Source organism: Lissotriton helveticus, chromosome 8 (assembly GCF_964261635.1).
Source record: "Lissotriton helveticus chromosome 8, aLisHel1.1, whole genome shotgun sequence".
NCBI lineage: Eukaryota > Metazoa > Chordata > Amphibia > Caudata > Salamandridae > Lissotriton > Lissotriton helveticus.
This window is the reverse complement of record NC_136069.1, coordinates 186,852,612-186,876,073: the sequence shown is the minus strand read 5'-3', so window position 1 is coordinate 186,876,073 and position 23,462 is coordinate 186,852,612. Positions and strand designations below refer to the sequence as shown.

Genomic DNA, 23,462 nt, shown 5'->3' with positions numbered 1-23,462 from the left:
CATCGCCAGGAAGAGGCAGGGCCCCCTTTCTAACATCTAGAACCGGAACGGACCTTGGGACAAGGAGAAAGGTATTGAGCGCACTTATTTTTGTGCCCACCCTGCCTTGCGAGTAGTTCGAGCCTCTGTACATTTTATCTGATTTATTTTAGACCCTGGCGATTACAACTCCTTTTGAAGCATTACACTTTAAAGACATTTATGCTGCTAAATACCCTTGGATCGAGTACTTTTAATGTTAACTTTTATTGGTTTTAATTCTTAAATCTTTCTTATATAGCGTATGTATCTTTCTGTGTTATAATTGAACTGCTTCCAGTTTTTAGTGAATCCATAGTTTAGTCCGAACTGTTTAGCACGTGCCACTTTAAACTATTCTAACGCTTGCAACGAGGCACGCGTCATTTTAATCTAGGTTACCCCATATAGCACTTTACTGATAGTTGAGGGGGCACGTGTGACCCTAACCCGGGACAACCTGTATTTGCACTTTATTGTTAGCAGTGAGGCACGTGACACTTTAACCCAGGCCAACCCATATTGCCCTTTAATAGCAGTGAGGCACGTGACACTTTAACCCAGGCCAACCCATAGTGCACTTTATTGATAGCAGTGAGGCACGTGACACTTTAATCTAGGCCAACCCATATTGCACTTTACTGATAGCAGTGAGGCACGTGACACTTTAATCTAGGCCAACCCAACATATACTTTTACTTTGCTGATAGTAGTGTGGCCCGTCAACCGGAGCCCCCCTACTTGTTACACTATGGCAAGAAGGAAGCCCGCTCAGCTGTACATTGCTAAATCCTGTACAACGATTGATACATATCTGGTTAAAGCAGTAAACGTCCTCTCAGAAGAGATAGACCATACCGAGAGACGTTTGTCCATGGGATCTAGTTATTTGGGGGGAGACCAGGGGCCCGAGGTTAGGACCTCTTTTAGCCCTTCACGCGTGAACTTACTTGATAAATCAACATACCTCCCTTTGTTATTTCAGGAAACAGCCCCTGATTACAACAGAGTGGTAGGCATTAATGGAACTATACTCGATTATGTTCGACCCCTACTTTGACTATTACTGAAAGCCCTGCGCCCAAGAAAAAGACTAGGGGATGTAGTAAAAACCATATAGAACAAGAGAATGCCAATCATAAAACAAAAAAAGATAAAAAGAATACCCATACAGGGAAAGAAGGCCCACCGGTTAACTTAGATCCCCCACAGTGTAGCCCATCCTTAGCGGATATTTCTGAGAAGGTGACGGAGCTTTTAAGACCGTTATACGATAAGGTAGATTCTTTGGCGAGAGAAATACATAAGATTAGTGCATCACTGTCCAACATTAAAGACAAATGTCAAAATGAGGTGATCAGAACTTTAGAGGAAGTCGCTGCTACAGGCCTCCCTGACCGGATTATCACTCTAGATAGCAAATATACCAACACTGCTAATGAAGGGACCAGTATTGTAGAGGCGGGAAATCAGGAAAAGGATGACAATTTAGGTAAACCTTCTAATAATAGTTCTAGACCCGCTCTAATGCAACAGGCAAGTGTTGGGACTAAGTCAGCTAACTCTATTAGATTAGACTATGTAAAGTCTGATAGCTCGAAAGCCATAGCCCACGAGGATAGGAAAACTGTCACGTCTATAAACCTACCCCCCGAATGCAGTGCCTATGTCACAATACTGGCTAATGTACCCAGACTCCAACCGGGTCAGGTAGAGAACCACGGCTCACTCTTGAATAAAGTAGTGTTCTGGCTGACCAATAATTGCGGCTATCCAATGGAAGAGGTAAGTCAGGTTCTGACTACACGTAGAGTGAGCTGGATCGGGCCCCTTAAAAAATGCTTTGCAGGGGACTGCATTATCATCAATTTTCGGTCCCCAAGCTGGGCATATAATACAATTATAATTGCCCCACTACCTTCCCCTTTGGAATATAATACCACCCTTCTTCCTCTTGGGTACTTTTACAGACATGTAATGGCAATGCATGGAAATGGTAGTCGGCTCAGAAATGGACCTTTGTCAGCTCCCACCAGACCCTTGCCTTACCCAATTTTGCAATTCCCGTTGCCAACAGATACCAGGCCCTGAGCAACCTTTATTTTATTGATGGACGTAAGGGGACCACCCATTCTAGGCAGACAGTACAGGCAAGATATGCATCAGAAGACCTTAAAATGGGAAAAAGGCCGAATGGTAATTTATCTGATAAGACAAATCACTGTATGATAGAGCAGGGGGGGATGCTACCTAGGACTGATTTACAGACACCAACCATTTATAATGATTCAGATCATGGTATAGTAGAATTACCCACTACTAGTGACCCGGGGAGCTTTGACGTACCTTCACAGGAAGCCAATGAGGTTAATATGTGCAATGGTTATCAAGTGACTACCTGGAATATTTCCGGTCTTAAAAGTAAAATAGGCACGCCTTCCTGGTCCGATTTCCTAGCGGCCCAACACGATATTATATGCCTACAAGAAACATGGAGTACCAAATCAATCTATGTAGAGGGTTTTACTTCCCATTGGCTCCCAGCCCAGGCCTCACCCTCAGGTAGAGCAAAGGGTGGCCTACTGCTTCTGGTTTCTACTACACTGATAAAATGTAGGATTAAGTGCTGTATTAATGTTGGTACCCACTCCCAGATTATGTGGTTGAAATCTACTGTGGGTAGAGATGTCATACTGATCAACTTTTACAATAATATTTTTAATTCTCCCAGAGGGCCAGTCATCCACGCCCTGGAAAGAGAACTTGATAGGTTGACCAACACCATTAAAGAATGGATTATTATCCTTTAGGTTGGTGATTTTAATATTCGGGCATGTCCATTTTCACTAACCAAAGTTTGTGGGATTAGGAGAGGGGATTTTGATGATGATTGCTATATGCATTTCCCTCACTGCGAATATAGTACAGCTCTAAACAATGTTATTGACAAGTTGAATTTAGATTTGTTGCAACGTATCACTGACAAACAAACTGTGAAATGTCCCACTTTTACAGGAAGAAATGCCATGTCCAATATTGATCATATTGCAATCTCATGTACTAGTATACATTGGTTTTCGCTACCCTGGATTACGGTCCAACCAACTAGCGACCATAATAGTGTTTCTCTTTATCTATTATGTTGGGGCTTTAAAAATGTAACAGAAGTTTCTAATAGTCCCTCCATGGCCCCTATCAGACCCAAAGTTGTTCGAATAAAATGGGCTGGCCTAGATCCAATAAAAATCCAGCATGATGTTATTATGCATTGTCAAAGTGAAATTCAAGTATGTTTAAGGGACGTGGCCGACCCCCAATTGATTCTTGCTAATTTTACTAAGATCAATAATATAATTGAGAATTTACTGACAAAAACAGCCAGAGGAAATAAATAACCTAAGGTAAGTTGGTTTGATGACAATTGTACTGCGGCCCTATGTCATTTGAAACAAGCCCCAAGGTGTGAGCCAAGAAATTCAGACACAATTAAGGTTCCATGTGCAGCATATGCTTTAGCTTTTAAAACTAGAAAAGTAGAGCTTCAAGAAATAGCATGGGAAGACTTTAACCAAGCTGCTGAAACAAAAAACAGTAAATTGTTCTGGGACACGGTCAATAGTCCGTTCCTGAAAGATGATCATATCCCAGAACTTAACTCTTACATTAATTGTAATAGTTGGGTAGAGCATTTCTCAAATATTTTTAATCCCACTGATAGAGAGGACTCCTTGACCGTGCAACCTTTAACTGAGTGGCCAACTATGCCCCTGACTATCAGGATTGAGGAGGTCACTGAGGCTATAACTAGCAGCAAGGGGGGGAAGGCACCGGGACCAGAGGGGGTCCCGATAGACCTTTATAAAAATGAAATGGCCTTATGGTCTCCATTTTTAACCAGAGTTTTTAATATTGCCGTTGAGACCCAATTCCCTCTATCATGGGGTCAGTCAATTATAATACCAATATTTAAGAAAGGAGTAAAAACCGACACTCGTAATTACCGTCCAATTTCCCTTCTGGACTCCGCTATAAAGATTATGAGCCGGGTCATGCTATCAAGAATGGAAAGCCTGGGCAACCGAGAAGTCGATCCTTACACAAGTACAATATGGATTTAGAAAAGGAGTTGGCACATTAGAGCAGTGTGTCAACTTGGACCTTTTGATTGGCAAATATACCCTAGCTAAGGAGGGCAATCTATATTTATGTTTTGCCGACCTTAGCAGTGCTTTCGACCTGGTAGACCACTCTATCCTATTGCCCCTATTGCTGGAAATGGCCGCACCCAAAGAGATAGTATATTTCCTGGCAGAATTATATGAGGAACTCTCCAGTAAGGTGCGGTATGGTCACTCAGGCGAATATACCCCCCTTTTTAAAGTCAAAAGAGGCATCTTTCAGGGCTGCGTCCTAGCTCCACTACTTTTTTCATTATTTATTAATGATGTGGACGCAGCCCTGAAGCCGCTAGAGTCGGATGCCCCGAGGGTGGAGGGAAATTCTATTCCAATTCTTTTATACGCCGACGATGCGGTTTTACTCTCTCGTACCCCCATTGGGTTACAGCGTCTTATTGATAATTTTACCATTTTTATTGCAAAAAGGAAGCTTTTAATTAATAAATCTAAAACCTTTGTTATGGCTTGCGGCAGGAACCCAATCAGATCCAGATCATATTTTATAGAAGGCTTTAAGGTCCAAACGGTTAAAACTTTCTGTTACTTGGGCATTACTTTTGCAGGGTACAGGTCTTGGGTACGTGAACAGGACAACGCTTGAGCGAAGATGTTGAGGAATATAAATGGTATTTTTAGATTTGCTGCTAAACAGGGCAACCGACGTATCAGAGATATGTTGACAGTTTATGAGATACGATGCGTCACTGCCACACTTTACGGTGCAGGGGTTTGGGGACATTGCCACGGCAATTTATTACTTCAAGCCGAAAATTCCTTTCTAAAACGTCTGTTGTGTGCCCCATTATCGGCCTCCACAGAAATTATCCACCGCGAAGTGGGAATTAAGTATATTTCTGATCTGGTTTCATTGCACCCTCTTTTACTCTGGAAATCCATATGGTCAAAAGAGGAGACACTGTTTACCCAAACTATAATACGAGATTGCCTCCCCTGGCTTAATTATATTTCCCACTGGTTTAAACTTTTGTTTAATTGTGATATCCAACTGGATCCTGAATGTGCAGATTTTGCTGCTAGAAGTGAGATGAAATCAACCCTGTTAGCCCACAAAATAGCGGCCCGTTCTCGTGCTCTTATGAACCAAACAACTCATATTTTCTATATGCAATTGGATCTTAAACAGGGGTTCCAAAGCTACCTGTCCGGCGTGACAAGAGCATCACATCGATACGTGCTAACACGATTAAGATTGGGTACTATACATCACCTTGTCAATTTTCCTGTTGTGAAACAGGGTTCTACCCAACCTTGTCCATGCGACGGAGTCTCCCGCCAAAGCTGTTGCTATATGTTATTATTGTGCAAGTTGTATTCTAATTTTAGGAAATTTTATCTAAAACCGTTCTTTTTATATTATAATGTAAGATCCATCAAAGATGCTATGAATTTGCTCCTAAGATTAGAGGAACCAGGATTGTGTTTCTATACAGCTACATTTCTCTTGAAAGCGATTAACATTAGGAAATCAAGTTCACATCCCAGAGCAGGTGTAAAACACTTCTGGGAAGTTAACGCCCTTCAGGAGGATGGATATAACCCTGCCCAAGAATGTGCGGGAAGATAGGTTTTATATCCCTTCTACAGGTTAGTCAATAGGGCATAAGCCAGAGAGAGGCATTATGATTAATTGAGTATATGCTGTTCTGGTTACTGTTTGTTTTTGATTTGGTGGAGTGCTGTGGTTCTGTTTCTTTATAGTTTGTCCTGCTGTGCCAGGAGCTGGAAATAAACTGAGAATGACACTCAGCTAGCTTCTTAGTGTATGCGCCGTGTTTACATTGACACGTCATGTCATGTCCCTCTAATGTGTATAACACATGGAGCAGGTAGGGTATCTGCTTCTGCACACATAGCATCAAACAAGATCCAAACGTAAGGAAATGCCACAGAAAGGTAGGTCTTAGGAAACTCAGTGAGGGAAAAGGGTTACACTAGTGATATAAACCATGAACTGGGCACATACATTGCAAAGTTACAGCATTTTCGGTTGTGTTATTTGAAATAAAAGGGTTGGACAATATATGTGTAGGTTTCCCTTGAACACACTTTCAGAGCAGGCTGTCCAGACATCCTGTATGAAACTGCTAAAGAAACTCCTGTCCTTCCCAAGCTTGTTCTGGACCCTACAGACAAAATATACATATATTTGCCGACTACATCTCAGGTGAGTGGAAGTCATGCATACATATCTGCTCGTCCAATTGCATTTTCAATAGTAAAGCATGTCTGGCATCATCTTTGCATGCATGGTGGATACCTGCCAGTAATGCTACGAAAATCCCCAACGTACCTGATCTTTAGAAAACAACTAAAAACCTGGCTGTTCTGAACCTCTAAGCACAGGTTATTTCCCCTCTCTGGTAAGCGCTGAGATGCCCCTGGGTGAGTCATGCGCGATAAAAGAGCCATTAACATAACATAACAACATACATTGTTGATTTGTGGACAGTTATTTACCGCTCATTGTGAGAATGCTAGGAAGATTAATAGTGCCGGCATTATCAGTGCAGGTGTATAGAGAGATGCTTTACTTGGCAAATCAACTTTTATTTTCACACACTTGCTAAAAGTTGAATCAAGTAAAACGCATGCATTTTAAAGCACCGGGTACACAGCATGCTCCTATCAATCTCCTTAGGCCTTGTATACATTGAAAAGTTGCTCTGTTGTGCTTCAGCAGACATACTTTAGGTTGAGTGACTGGTGTTTTTCCAATGGCATTACCAACACGGAAGCACAGTAGCAGTTTGATGACCCTCCTCACTTGTGCTCATTGATTCTATGAGATTACCACCAACGGGGTGCGCAGAAGCTATGCATACTTCAACCTCTCTCCACTCCTGTCACTGATCATATATATGGAAATATGATGGCAAGAGATAAAGTTGGGCAAAGGGTAGAACAGAGAGAAGCAGCACTCCACTTCCGTCTCATTACTCGGTTGGCCAGTGAGGTTTGTAGAATGTGATGAATTCCTACACATAGATGGCTGAAGTGTTCTTTCTTTCTTAGAACTAAGTCAGCTTTCAATTGTGGATAGATGTAGCTGAACTCTATCTCTGTGCAACCAACTCTCTGTAGCTCAATATGAAACTGGAATTTCCTGAAAACGAAACTCTTTGTTTTTATTATAACGACTACCTCAAGTGTTGTCACATGCATGATTTTTTCTTTGGACGAACAAAACTTAATTACAAAAATTGATATATATGTGGTCCAGCTTCCAAATGTAACCATTAATTTTCCAAAGAGAGGGAATGCGATTTTCTAATAAACAATGTCTGCATCTGCATGCAGAAGGCAGAAAAAGTATACAAAAATGTATAATTTTTCTCTATTTACCACTTATGGGCTAAGGACGAGCTGGTCCTGCCCTCAGCTCAGCCAGCCTCAATGGTGCTGAGGACGAGACCATCTCATCCTTTGCACTCAAGAAGTTAAAGAAACAGCCCAATTAGTAGCATTCTCGCCTAAATAGGATAAAACAGTGCCACATTGGTTTTATAATCTGGAAATGACATTGGTTTATATTAAAATGCGATTGGCACCGGGTAAGTAAAAGTAAAAATGAAATTCTTTGAACCCCTCCAACCTTTTGGGAGGCATTAGAGGCATGGTGATATATATATATATATATATATATATATATATATATATATATATATACCGCTCACAGCATTCACAGGTCCTCGCCCTGTTTAATGATCTCAGCACTCGTGGGGGTGGTTTCACAAACAAATTTTATTTGCAAACCTTACAGCATAGTAAGACGCGTTTCGGCATCGGCCTTCGTCAATTGTTACACAAAAGGTGCGCGGCGGCCATTGATGCTTTATAACCATTGCAAGTTCACATTTCATCAAAACAAACAAAGGACACATAAACATCTAGTAGAGGTGCCGCCATATTGTAACGTGCAATTCCCTCTCGTGTAGAAAACTTAGTAAACAACATATATGTTCAATCAAGCTACACTGCTTAGAATACATTTCTATAGTAAATACTCACGAGATGTTCTCAAGTCTATGTTTCTAAATTACTGCCTTGGATGGGCATTGCCCGTGAATGCGACCTTGTTAATAACTCGTTAATCTATCATGCCCTGTATGGGCTTTGCAATGGTTATACTTCTAATTTTCTCCATCATTTTAGAAACAATATTCTGTTACTCAGACATAATTAATTTTTCAACAGGTCACAGCAGGTTAACATGGTTCATTGGCCATCCGGCCACATCCTAATGGCTAAACATGGAGGAGGGTGGCTCAATGGTTAGAGCGGCAGACCCTGATGCAGAGTTCTGGCCAGGGACCAGGGTTCGATTCCTGCCTCGGCGGGGTCTCGGGCTCAATTTCCTCGGACCTGTTAATTCTCGCCTCGTTGCCTATTCTAATCACGGGGCCCACGCTGCAACTCTGGGCAATAGCTTGCTTAGCCTCCACACCGGCCCCAACAGCGCTAAGGATGCCTGGCTTCACCCTGGGGGTGCCCAGGAGTGGACACTTCACAGGGAAGGGAAAGCCAGGAGGGGTTCCACAGCGGTATGAGTATCAGCGCCAGGAAGCCGAATAGGTGACACCGCAAGGTGACCGCCTGGTGACAGTGCGCTCTATAAGTACCATGGCATTTACATTTAAACATATTTACAATCTTAATTCATAAATGCAGCTGGATTTCAAAATTAATTCGTGGTCAGCCGACCATGATTATATATCAAGCATATCGAAAGACATTGAAAGACATATTATCCCAGATGCACTGACAATTCCTCGTGCATATTAAGTCCCTTCGGCATTTTGCTCTGGAGATCTATGATATAGCGCGACTCTAATCGCCTCAATCTCTGTAAACGATCTCCCCCTCTCACATTCACTGGAACACTATCTAGACAGATGTATATGGGATAATATGTCCATGCGTCCAGCTTTCATCCGCAGAGTGTCATCAAGGGGATCCCCTTTGGTGAAATTGTGCGAATGTAGAGAAATTGCAGAACTCAGAGTGAATTCTTGAAGGCAAAAGAAGAATCTTTCCAAAGATTAAGAGAGAGGGGATACAGGGTGTCTATTCTCAGGCAAGCGGAACTAAAAGGCGAGAAATTAGAGAGGAGTATGTTGGTAATGGGGGAAGCACGAAAACAAGGAGACCCTAAGAAGGACAGTATTAGAATAATCACTGACTACTCGGCACAATCGTCTGAAATTTTTCAAATTTTCCGCAGAAACTGGAAAGTTCTGAAATCAGACAACATTATAGGAAAAGATCTTCCAGAATTACCCCTGATGACTTACAGAAGAGGGCCTACACTTAGTACTCACTTGGTGAGGAGCCACTTTACAAAATATCCCAAAAGGAAAGAAGTAGTTACAGGATATTTTCCATGCATGAACTGCAAAGCGTGCAGAAATGGCCAAAAAGTAAAGGAATTTAATATTCCTGGCAGGAAGACCCCACAGAAAATCAATAAATTGATGAATTGCAACACAGAGTTTGCAATATATTGCCTCACGTGTCCATGCGGCCTCAATTATGTTGGCAGCACGATTCATCCCGCGAAAAAGCGAGTGCTTGAACACATGAGGGCGATCACGAACCATGATATGGGGTATCCTGTGGCAGGGTATCAGTTGGACGCATTTGGACAGTTGCGTCGCCTGTAGAAGCAACTTCACCTACCTTCAACCTACTACTACTTCCCCCATAATCCATCCTCTCAACTTCACGCTGTGGGCCTGCGCCTATTCTTTGGATTACGTATCCTGTGGCACGCCATTTCACAGATGTCCATAAGTCCAATTCCAAACTTTTGAAATACTTTTGTGTCGACTGCATCCCCAAGAGTGAAAGAGGAGGGGACAGAGTAAAAAAGCTACGACAGCTAGAGTCCAAGTACATAGCGCTAAGGCAGTCCAAGAGTCCTACTGGAGTCAACAATGAGGAGGAATTATGGTCGCACATTAAGTAATACAAGCAAATGCCCATGAGTAACAGACAGCAATATGAAGCAGTTGAGAGTAACATGAAAAGTGGGGGCACCCAGATCTTGAGAATGGTAAGGACACTGCAGTCATGGCAATACACACCATGATCACCAATGCCCATTCAGGGCTTGAAGGAAAAGAGTTTTTGGCTAACATATGTCGAAACTAATGGTGAAATATCGTGTTTTATAATTTGATTTAGGATAAGGAAGGGACAATAGGAGGATCTCAAAGAATGAATTTGAGGAATTCAATGAATTTCCCCTTCAGAGATACACATTACAAAATGGCCCCCACTGAACACAGGAAATGTGACGATATTAATGTCCTACAACAGTTTTTATGAATTGAATACAAGTGTTGTAGCAAGGCTGTGATTGGTTCCTCTCACGCAATGAGTTTTTGAATGTTTTGCATATAATTGTGTGAAAATGTAACCTCCCCGACATTGACAAAGGCGTGTAGCCGAAACGCGTCTGTCGGGCCGTTTGTGTTGTGATCGAATAAAGTAAGAAAATTTCCCCTTTGAGTGCGCCTCAATTTTTGCTCCAGGAAATAGATGGAGTTTCGCACAGGAATATATATATATATATATATATATATATATATATATATATATATATATATAACCTACTGGCGGTCGCCAGTAGGTATATATAGTTAGGACCTAGTTACCATAGGAAATTCCGAACATTCTATTGGGAATAACTTTGGCGCCGATTGAGGGATCGGTTTGTAATTTTCCTTAAATTTGCCTCGCTCCGCTCCTTCCCTGAAAGTTTTGGGGGGATTCGTCAAGCAGGGGCCGAAAGGGGGTCCCAAAACGTGTTTTCCCCCATGTTAATTTCCATAGGGACCTTTAGACACGGCTACAGCCCGAACGGCTGAATGGAATTACACCAAACTTGGCAAAATGGTAGGGCCTGGTATGCAGATGTGCCTTTGCTATGTTTGGTGAGAATCCCTCCAGTAGTTCTTGAGAAAATGGAATTTGAAATTTTTCAAATGGCATTTTCTATGGGAACTTTAGACACGGCTACAGCCTGAACCGCTGAACGGAATTACACCAAACATGGCAAAATGGTAGGGACAGGTATGCAGTAGTGCCTTTTCTACATTTGGTGAAAATCCCTCCAGTAGTTGTTGAGAAAATTGAATTTGAGCAAATTATATATCTATATGCGCACACCGTACGCGCACCGAACGTGCGCGTACCCTTACGTGCGCGAGCGAGTTTCTGATTGGCTGACAGTCGACTGTCAACATTCTAAACGGTCCAAACCAGGAAGTGTTGGCCACCATCTTGTTTTTCAGGAGAACTGAGGCACAAGAGAGCCCAAAACAAGAGTGGAAAACACGAAAAGGGGGCAGGGTAGAGACCCCCCAACCCTCTAGCCCTTCTCAGGGGGTCCCAAAAGGACCCCAAGGGCAAAAAAAAAATGTAAAAAAAAAAAAACGCGGGGTACGTGCACCGTGCGCGTACCCCGCGATTTAAAAAAAAAAATTGCACTTGGTGGTCCTTCTGGGACCCCCTGAGAAGGGCTAAGGGATCAGGGGGTCTCTACCATGCCCCCTTTTCGCGATTTCCACTCTTGTTTTGTGCTCTCTTGTGCCTCACTTCTCCTGAGAAACAAGATGGCTGCTCAGGTGGTCCCAGAAGGATAATAACATATATAAACGTTATCCGCTAATAGAATTAGCATTTACAAAACCTTTGAAATTTATTGAAAAAAATATAGGTTTCACGCCTGATATAGTTAGGAATTAGCATTTAAAAAACCTTGCAAATTCACTGAAAAAAACATAGGTTTCAGGCTTTATATAGTTAGGAATTAGTATTTAAAAAACCTTGCAAATTCACTTAAAAAAACCATAGGTTTCAGGCCTTATATAGTTAGGAATTAGCATTTTAAAAACCTTGCAAATTCACTTAAAAAACCATACGTTTCAGGCCTTATATAGTTAGGAATTAGCATTTAAAAAACCATTGAAATTGCTCCTATATAGTTAGTTGTACTAACTATATTTCGCGCACCCGCAATCCACTGCTGATGATGTCACATATTACCTCATTCATGACATGGTCAGTGACATCACTGATGACATCACTGATGACATCTCAAATGACATCAATGATGACATCACTGATGACATCTCATTTGACATCACTGATCACATCACTGATGATATCATTCATGTGATAATACGGTGCACCTCCTCACACTCTAATATAACCTTTGATACACCCAGAGTTAAATACAGACTACCATTCTTGAAACCATTGACACACCAATACCAGTTACTACATACGCACTCACTGATTCCTAGGTCTACACACACATTCACTCATTCACCCATAGAATCACTCATACATACAGTCACTCATCAATATACAACACTATCATATGCACTCATACACCTATACAGACACTCACACACTGCCACTCATCCATGGAGTTACTCACACACCTAGTCAGTCATGCAAAGAATCAATCACACTTCCATTTCTTCAACTATACAGTTATACACACAACACCTTACTTATTCAAAGATATACTAACACATACTTACTCTCTTATACAAGCACTGATACAAGTACACAATGATCCATACAGCCACTCGCACATTCTATGGCTCTCATGTATAGTCATTTATATATGCCAACTCTCACATGCACTGTGTTTTACATATGTACTTACTTGGACATGTAGCACTGAGATATCCATTCACTCACCAACACACCCATGCACACAGTCAACCGCCCATATAGCTGTTTCTACATGCACTCTTGAACTCATACACCTAGTGAATCAACTGCTCACACATCTATGCACAGAGTCACACACCTCCCAGCCACCCACACACACACACTCAGTCTCCCATTCAAATACTTGGGCAACCAATAAATAACCCATATAGCCACTCATATAGCTACAGATCAACACATGCAGCAGCTTACACAACAACAGACATACTGATGCACACATTCAGACAGTTTAGTCACTAACCCATGCATTTAGTAAGACACATTTAATCACTCACTCATACAGTTAGTCACGCACCTACTAAATCCTTCATCCAGACACTTATACATCCACTCATTCTTCAATATGTAAAACATATTTAAACTTTACAGAAACACACAGTCACTGGATGATGTCATCAGTGATGTCAAATGAGATGTCATCGGTGATGTCATTTGAGATGTCATCAGTGATGTCATCGGTGATGTCACGGACCATGTCATGAATTATGTAATATGTGACATCATCAGCAGTGGATTGCGGGTGCGCGAAATATAGTTAGTACAACTAACTATATAGGAGCAATTTCAATGATTTTTTAAATGCTAATTCCTAACTATATAAGGCCTGAAACCTATGGTTTTTTAAGTGAATATATATATATATATATATATATATATATATATATATATATTACCTACTGGCGACAGCCAGTAGGTATATATAGTTAGGACCTAGCTACCATAGGACATCCGCAACATTCTATTGGGCATAACTTTTGCGCCGGTGGAGGAATTTGCGTGTAATTTTCAAAAATTTTGGCTAGCTCCGCTCCGCTCCTTCCCTGCAAGTTTTGGGGGGATACGTGAAGTGGGGGCCGAGAAAAAAGGGGGGTCCCAAAACGTCTTTTCCCCATGTTAATTTCCATAGGACGGCCTGACAAGGCTACAGCCCGAACCGCTGAATGGAATTACACCAAACTTTGCAAAATTGTAGGGACAGAAGTGCCTTTGCCATATTTGGGGAAAATTGCTCCAGTGGTTTTTACGAAAATTAACTTAAAAAAAACATATATATCTATATGAGCTCACCGTACACTTACCCGTACGCTTACCCGCACGCGTACCGTACACGTACGTACGCGTACCGTACACGTACGTACGCGTACCTCTTGTGCACGAGCTGCATGCTGATTGGCTGCCACTGTCTGTCAACGCTCCAAAACAGAAATTGTGGGCAGCCATCTTGTTCCTCGGTAGAGTGAGGTACAGGAAAGCAGAAAAACAAGTGTGTAGAACTCAAAAAGGGGGCAGGGTAGAAGCACCCTGACCCCCTAGGCCTGCTCAGGGGGTCCCACAAGGACCCCCAAGGCAAAAAAAAAATTAAAAAATGAGAAAAAAGTCACGGGGTACGCGTACCGTACGCACGCGCACGGTATGCGTACCCCGCGATTTAAGAAAAATATATATATTTTTTTTGGGCCTGGAGGGTCCTTGTGGGACCCCCTGAGCAGGCCTAGGGGGTCATTGTGCTTCTACCCTGCCCCCTTTGTGAGTTTTTCACCTTTGTTTCACTGCTTTCTTGTGCCTTGGTCCTACCGAGGCACAAGATGGCTGCCAACACTTCCTGGTTTTGTGTGTTGACAGACAGTGGCAGCCAATCAGCATGCCTTCCCGAGAAAGCTGCATAATCATTGGCTGTCAACACTTCTAACTAGGAAGTGTTGGCATCCATCTTGTGCTCGGTAGACTGAGGCACAAGAAAGCAGAAAAACAAACATGTAGAACAGAAAAAGGGGGCAGGGTAGAAACACCCTGACCCCTAGGGCTGCTCAGGTGGTCCCACTAGGATATTAATATATTTAAACGTTATCCGCTAATAGAATTAGCATTTAAAAAACCTTGCAAATTCACTGAAAAAACCATAGGTTTAAGCCCTTATATAGTTAGGAATTAGCATTTAAAAAACCATTGAAATTGCTCCTATATAGTTAGTTGGACTAACTATATTTCGCGCGCCCGCAATCCACTGCTGATGAGGTCACATATTACATCATTCATGACATGGTCAGTGACATCACTGATGACATCTCAAATGACATCACTGATGACATCATCCACGTGAAAATCATATACAACTTTTCCTTTTCTAGTAAAAACTTTCATCACTCTGTAAAATACAGAGTATTAAATTTGAATCCATTGACACAGCAATAGAAGTATCTAAAAACCCACTCAGTGATTCCTAGATGTATACACACATCTAATCACTTACCTGTAGATTCACTCATACATGCTGTCAATGAAAAATAAAACACTATCAAAAATACTTATACACCTATATCGACATTACACACCAGCACACAACCTATTCACATATGAAGTTATCCTACTCACTTATGCAGACAATGGATCATACTAACATACTTACTTAGCTACACACTTATACAAACACCACTTCATAGTAAGTCATACTTAGTGTATTATAAAATCAATATTACAAGTATACAGTCACTCACACAATCATTGAGTCTTATGTATACTTATACTGTCACATACACTGCCAAATGTTAGAATATGTAGAAATTGTGACACAGTGACATAATAATTAGTTAACTATATACATGTGAATGAAGAAGTATTAGAGGGGAAGAAAAGTTAGAAAAGCCGGTTCCTGATTTAATGGTACTCCAATCCAACACGCTATGTTAATTTAGCTGTGGTGTGTTGGACGCGGTTAACTGGTCCTTATAAGATTCTGTCGACGTTTCGATCCTATAGACGCCTTATTTGTGGGTCTCAAGAAGGACCTTCTTCAGGACGGGGGCAGGGAAAGGATTTTTTGCGCCTGTTGGTTCAATTAAAATAAGTAGAAATGAGAAGTGAGGGGTGCACAGCCTGGTTGTAGAAGATCTAGTAAATGTTTATAGGATGATTATAGGACAAGGGGAGGGTGCTCTCACAGGAGGCGTTTCCGTCAACCGCCTATGTGTATGAATCAAGTAGTGTACGCACGCGTGAACATCCCTGAATGAGGCACTCCGGGTGGGTCAATAAGTAGATTCCAAAGTTTGTAGAAATAATGTTTTTGGTAGTTTATTAATTCGTCATAGGTAAGTTCAATAATGATATTCAATTCATATCAATACTGTTCATGATCCGTACAGCACATAAGTATCTGCTTTAGAACTCCATTTGAACTCCGATGCATTTCGGGCGAAAAGCCCTTTGTCAAGGAGAGCTGGAAAGAAGAGACGAGCCTGCGTCAGTAAGGCTGAAAACGCGAGTGAAAAAATAAATAGCGCGAGTGAAAAAATAACGTGCTTTAGCTAATGTGCTCAGTGTTATTTATGTTAAATAATGGGTTGTGAGGTGGTTAAAGTGTGAAAGGGAGGTCAAGTTGGAGAAAGGTATAGATAATGTGAAAGGGTGATGGAAAACGGAAAACGGGTGGGTTGGCGGTGGCTTGGTTAAGGATTCTGGGTTTAACGAAGGTAACGGGGTCCCAAGGTGGGGGTCCGAAGGGGGAGAGCAAATCTTACTTCTCGTTGCAGGAGCGCGTTCGCGCTGGATACGGTCAACCGGCGTGGACGTTCACGGTTGAATGGGTCCGTGTAGTGTTCGAGGGTGCATGGAAAATATGAAGGAAAGTGGAGATAGAGAGAGGACTAGAGCGTGAAATCCCGAGAGTGAAAGCGAAGCGTGGCGGCCATGTTGGAATAGGTCTGGAAATATGGTGTGGAACTAAGAGACGAAACAAGGTGTAAAGAGCATAAAGAGCAATGTCATGATTAATACAACATAGTGGCATAATTATAAATAACAACTGTATTCAACGCGATCATTAAGACCATATGGCTTGAGTGTTTGAAGACGGTATATCCATTCGAGTTCTCTTCTGAGGAGGAATTTGCGATTGTCAATGCCCTCGGATTTTGTGATCATTTCCAATACAATGAATTGGAGTTGAGCGATGGTGTGGTGAAACTCATGAAAATGTATGGCTACGTTGGATTTCTCGTGTTTAGAGCGGATATTCGATTTGTGTTCATTCATACGCACTTTTATTTTTCTTTCAGTCTTGCCAACGTATAGTTTGCCGCATGGGCATTTAAGAGCATAAATCAGATTCATAGAGTCGCGTGTGGCGTCGACTTGTAGTTTGATGGGGTGGCCTTTCATTGGGGGTCTAATGATGTTTCCCTTAATTATGCAATGGCAGTTGTTACAGTTCATACATGGTAAGGTTCCTTTGTGGTCTTTGTGAATTGAATGTTTTTTTGTGAGAATTTCCTTCATGTTATTACTGCGGGTGTACGCAAATAAAGGTGGAGTCTGGAAAATGTCCCGAAAGTCTGGTTCCAGTTGTAGGACATATTCAGGACACTACAATCTACATGCCACTTGACAACAACCCCACCAGGGAGTTTCAAATGATTTTACAGAATATCGTGTTGAAAGCACTACAAACAGGGATCATTGAAGAACGCACCAAAAACTACCTACTACGAGAAAATCCTAAAAGCCCTTCAATACACATGTGTCCCAAGATTCATAAAAATTTGTATGACCCACCCTTCAGGCCCATCGTCTCCACCAAAGGATTTGGATTTGGATTTTGGATTTGGATTTGGATTTATAGAGCGCATAGCTACCCTTGGGCATCCCAGCGCTAACAAGACCTAATTTTCCTGGGGGGAGGGGGAGACAGAAAGGAGGAAGGGGTGTTTAGGGGAAGAGCCAGGTTTTTAATTGCTTCCGGAATGAGAGGAGGTTGTGTTCTCTCCTCATGGCTACTGGGAGGGTGTTCCAAAGTTTAGGCGCGTTGTAGGCAAACAAGCGGCCGCCGGATCTAGCCTTTTTTATTCTTGGGATGCTGGCAAGGGCGAGAGAGTTGGATCTTAGATTTTTGGTAGACTGGTGGGGTTTCATCAGCGATCTGAGGATTGTGGGGCCTTTGTCGTGCATAATCTTGTGCGAGATGCACAGCGTCTTGAAGGTAATTCGCTCCTTCACTGGTAGCCAATGCAGGCTTTTAAGTGCTGGTTTTGCCGAGCACCTTGCTTTGGTACCGGTCAGGATTCTGGCTGCCGCGTTTTGAGCCACCTGAAGTTTCTGGACAACTGATGCCGGGGCTCCCAGGTACAGGACGTTACCATAGTCTAGCCTGGAGTTGACCAGCCCCTGCATCAGTAGCTTCCTGGACTGGAAGGGGATCAGGTGGAGGATCTTTCGGGCCATGCGGATAAGGCCAAAGCAGGTCCCTGCGGTTTTCCTGGCCTGGGTTTTGAAACTTAGGTCCTGGTCGAGCCAGATGCCTAGACTTTTGACCTCTGGTTTTGGGGTAGGGTAGGTTCCCATACAGGAAGGCCAGGAGAGGTTAGCTGGGAGTTTGTTGGGGTTGCCAAGGAGGAGGATCTCCGATTTGTCTCCATTGAGTTTTAGTCGAGAGTCACACATCCATTGGGAGACTCCTTCTAGACACTTGGACAGATTTTCTAGGCTGGTAATTGATTGATTAATGGAGACCACCAGCTGTGTGTCGTCAGCGTACATCACTGTTTTGACGCCGAAGGGGGTGATAACGTCCTCAAGGGGGGACATATAAACGTTAAAAAGTGTGGGGCTCAGGGAGGAGCCCTGGGGGACCCCACACTGCAAGGGTAGGGCTTTGGAGGTGGAAGTACCATCCGACACCTGGAAGGATCTTCCCTCCAAGAAGGATTTGATCCAGGCAAGGGCGGAGTCAGTGACTCCCACTAGGCTTAGCCGGTGGACCAAGATGGCATGGTCCACCGTATCGAAGGCGGCGCTTAGGTCGAGGAGGATCACTGCCACTGATCCTCCTGCGTCCATGATGCTTCGCACCTCTTCGACCACTGCCAATAGGGCGGTGTCGGTACCTTGCCCCGGTCTGTAACCGGTCTGGGAGTCCCGTAGCAGGTGATTCGTCTCCAGGACATTGGAGAGTTGCTGGTTAGCTATCCGTTCGGCTACTTTGCTGATCCCGGGGAGGAGCGAGATGGGTCTGAAGTTGGAGGGGTCTGTGGGGTCGAGGTGGGGCTTTTTTAGGACGGCTTTGACAGTAGCCTTTTTCCAATTGGCTGGAACGGTGCCCTCTTTAAAGGAAGCATTGATGAGATTGATGATGGATGGAGCTACAGTGGTAGCTACCAGTTTTAGCTTACTGATGGGAGCTGGGTCGGATGGTGAGCCACTTTTCACAGTTTGCAGGGTAGCTAGGAAAGTCTCCGTGGTGATGTGGGTGAAGGCTCGTAGGTGTGGAGCCTCAGGTTGGAGGGGTAGAGAGGTGGCGGAGTGGGGGGAAGTGGGGATCGGGAGTGAGGTTAGTATTTTCTCGATTTTTGCGGAGAAGAATGCGGCCATTTGATTACATCTTACGCCCTCTGGATCTGGAAGAGGTAGGGGATCTTGGATTTTTGTGAGGAGACGTACAATGCGGTAGGTTTCCTTCGCTGAATTTGCGGCTGCAGCAATCTTTCCTTCAAAGAAGGTGGCCTGTGTCTTTTTTATGGAATTCTTGTAAAGCCCGATGGCAGCTCTATACTCATTTTTGGAATCCGTTGACCAGGTTTTTCTCCAGGAGCGCTCAAGTTTTTTGCATGTCTTTTTTTGGTTCCGAAGTTCCTGAGTGAACCATGGTGATTTCGCTGTTTTCTTACTGCTGGGCAGGTGTTTGAGTGGGAGGGAGGTTTCTAGGGATTGATGAATCCACTCCTGTAGTTGGGCGTCTGCTTTGGAGGGGTCTTGGTCGAGCTCAGGTAGAGAGGAGGATAGGGCATGGGCCCAGGAGTTTGTGTCCAGTTTATTCCATGGGCGAGAGGCGGGTTGGGTGGGATGTCGGTCAGGGGCCTTGGTGGAAAGTTGTAATTTGAAAGGGACCAAGAAGTGGTCTGACCATGGGAGTGGGATGGGGGGTTGAGTTGTTAGTCTCGGGAGGTTGGAAAATACGGGATCCAACAGATGTCCTTTGTTGTGAGTAGGTAGTTTATTTAATAATTCGAGACTGAGAGAGCCTAGGTCTGCTTTGAGATCCGCAGCAGGTTTGCTGGAGGAATCATCGAAATGGAGGTTTAAGTCTCCCAGAAGAGTGAAGTTCGGTGATAGACACGCTAGGGAGGAGATAGAGTCAATGATCGACTCATTGAAGCGAAGTACTGGTCCCGGTGGGCGGTACACTAGCAGCCCCGAGAGGGTAGTCGAGGGTGGTCGGTGGACGGAGAAGAGAACGTTTTCGCAGTCTATCAATCCACGAACCAGTGGGTAAATTCATCGATAAGTACCTTCAACCTCTGGTCATCAAAATGACCAGTTACATCAAAGACACTACTGAATTTCTACAAAAACTGGCAGAAATCAACATCAGTAGAGATGAGCAATTGACATTATGCACAGCTGATGTAAGCTCCTTATACACCTCCATACCGCACCAAGGTGGAATTGAAGCGATTGAACAATCCTTACTCCACAGCGACATGGACATGCCTATGCAAACATTCCTCATGGAACTCATGGTATACACCTTATACCACAGCTACTTCAAAGAAAACAACAAATGGTATCTCCAACTATCAGGAATGGCGATGGGAAACTGTGCGGCTCTCACGTACGCCAATATTTATATGCAAAATTTTGAAAATGCATATATATATATATACACCAACAGGACCTTCAACGAAAAAATCAAAATGTATGCAAGATACATAGACGACTTGTTCTTTATATGGACGGACACCAGAAATTCTCTCAACAATGCCTTAATTGAATTGAATTGCAAAGACGAACGCATCAAACTCACATGGCAAATCAGTGACACTGAAATTTCTTTTCTTGATGTTAACATCAAAATCACCAATGAAGGAATTACCACTGACTTACATCGAAAAAGCACTGATCGTAATAACACGTTACATTACACTAGTTTCCACCAGGGATCGCTCAAAAAGCACCTCCCGTTCTCACAAATGCTGCGTGTCAAACGTATAGTTTCTGATGAAAGCATCCTTGAAACCAGAATTTATGAAATGCATGACCGCTTTTCACAGAGAGGCTATCCTGAAAATATCCTCAAGGAAGCACAAACCCACGTTGCGAACATCAGTAGACAGGAAAGCCTCACCAAAAAAGCTAAACCAACTGACCAACGCATGGTACTGGTATCCAAATTTTCCACATCAAGCAAAACTTTCCAAAAAATCATTCTCAAACATTGGCCTGTCCTACAACTGGAACCAGACTTTTGGGACATTTTCCAGACTCCACCTTTATTTGCGTACACCCGCAGTAATAACATGAAGGAAATTCTCAAAAAAACATTCAATTCACAAAGACCACAAAGGAATCTTACCATGTATGAACTGTAACAACTGCCATTGCATAATTAAGGGAAACATCATTAGACACCCAATGAAAGGCCACCCCATCAAACTACAAGTCGACGCCACATGCGACTCTATGAATCTGATTTCTGCTCTTAAATGCCCATGCGGCAAACTATACGTTGGCAAGACTGAAAGAAAAATAAAAGTGCGTATGAATGAACACAAATCGAATATCTGCACTAAACACGAGAAATCCAACGTAGCCATACATTTTCATGAGTTTCACCACACCATCGCTCAACTCCAATTCATTGTATTGGAAATGATCACAAAATCCGAGGGCATTGACAATCGCAAATTCCTCCTCAGAAGAGAACTCGAATGGATATACCGTCTTCAAACACTCAAGCCATATGGTCTTAATGATCGCGTTGAATACAGTTGTTATTTATAATTAAGCCACTATGTTGTATTAATCATGACATTGCTCTTTATGTTCTTTACACCTTGTTTCGTCTCTTAGTTCCACACCATATTTCCAGACCTATTCCAACATGGCCGCCACGCTTCGCTTTCACTCTCTGGATTTCACGCTCTAGTACTCTCTCTATCTCCACTTTCCCTTATATTTTCCATGCACCCTCGAACACTACACGGACCCATTCAACCGTGAACGTCCACGCCGGTTGACCGTATCCAGCGCGAACGCGCTCCAGCACCGAGAAGTAAGATTTGCTCTCCCCTTTCGGACCCCCACCTTGGGACCCCGTTACCTTCGTTAAACCCAGAATCATTAACCAAACCACCGCCAACCCACCCGTTTTCCATCACCCTTTCACATTATCTATACCTTTCTCCAACTTGACCTCCCTTTCACACTTTAACCACCTCACAACCCATTATTTAACATAAATAACACTGAGCACATTAGCTAAAGCACTTTATTTTTTCACTCGCGCTATTTATTTTTTCACTCGCGTTTTCAGCCTTACTGACGCAGGCTCGTCTCTTCTTTCCAGCTCTCCTTGACAAAGGGCTTTTCGCCCGAAATGCATCGGAGTTCAAATGGAGTTCTAAAGCAGATACTTATGTGCTGTACGGATCATGAACAGTATTGATATGAATTGAATATCATTATTGAACTTCCCTATGACGAATTAATAAACTACCAAAAACATTATTTCTACAAACTTTGGAATCTACTTATTGACCCACCCGGAGTGCCTCATTCAGGGATGTTCACGCATGTTCGTGCGTACACTACTTGATTCAATTAAAATAAGACCATCAGGTTTGGATTTTGCACAGGATTTGCGTTAAAATCAGAAAACTAATTTTTGGGGTAGAAAATTTACCAGATATCTTCTTTTAAAAAAGTCAGACATCTCGATGTTCTACTTGGTCAGGGTCTCCTCTTCTATGTTGATGAATCTATATGGCAAATCACAGTTGTCAAGAATTATGTTAATTAAACATTCTCGAGGAGTTATGCTTGGGTCCCACGGGCGTTATCGACTCACCTATTTTGGGCAGAATAGACCTTTTGTGTTCATCCAGATTTAATCATATCCATTGGCGGCTTTCTTTCATTTTAGGGGATCGTTTATAAATTGCTTCCAACGATCTGCAAGTTAAGGTACGCGTGGGTCATTATTAGTATATTATATTGAGCTTAGAGTGAGTATTGTAGTTGTAAACTCTCACCGTTAAACTCACCATTAGGTAGAGGTTTTGAATGGCGCCTCCGTTAATGTAAGGCACGAATAGTTGCCATGGTCCCTCTACCAGGGTATCCGTAAGTGATTTCAGCAATCTAAAAATTAGAGGAAGGGTCGATAAATACTCGTACTTTATTATATGGCTGGGTTCCGGTTTTGTTATATCGATAAACCCGATCACAGTCTGCCACACTCACCATAACTAAGGAATTCTCATTTTCCCATCCGGGATTCAAAACAAACACCGTCCGCTCGGCTATGGAAATTCTTATGGGGCACCGAGTCTGCGAACGCGACTTAATCTATTTGCGCATTCTGTCTCGAGGACGTATTGGTTGCTAAGCAACCAAACGTCGGTGCGCAATGACATCATGGCGTCTACCGTTGCTAAGCAATCCGGTAATCAGACGTACGGATCTTCTGTGACTGTCGGCAAACGAAGTTGTGTTCTTTAAAAAGAC

At 42.8% G+C, this 23,462-nt stretch overlaps 1 protein-coding gene and 1 long non-coding RNA gene across 2 annotated transcripts in view; both read right to left on the bottom strand.

The window, feature by feature from the left end:
• Nucleotides 1-23,462, bottom strand: part of PIGP (phosphatidylinositol glycan anchor biosynthesis class P) — a 109,766-nt gene that overhangs the window by 47,697 nt on the left and 38,607 nt on the right. The gene's annotated exons all lie outside the window — the stretch shown is intronic.
• On the bottom strand, nt 22,660-23,101 carry LOC144771536 (uncharacterized). The gene is made up of 3 exons (XR_013599334.1): nt 23,000-23,101; nt 22,804-22,907; nt 22,660-22,714 (listed from the first exon to the last, which is right to left on the bottom strand). It is a non-coding gene; the product is annotated as an uncharacterized LOC144771536 (long non-coding RNA).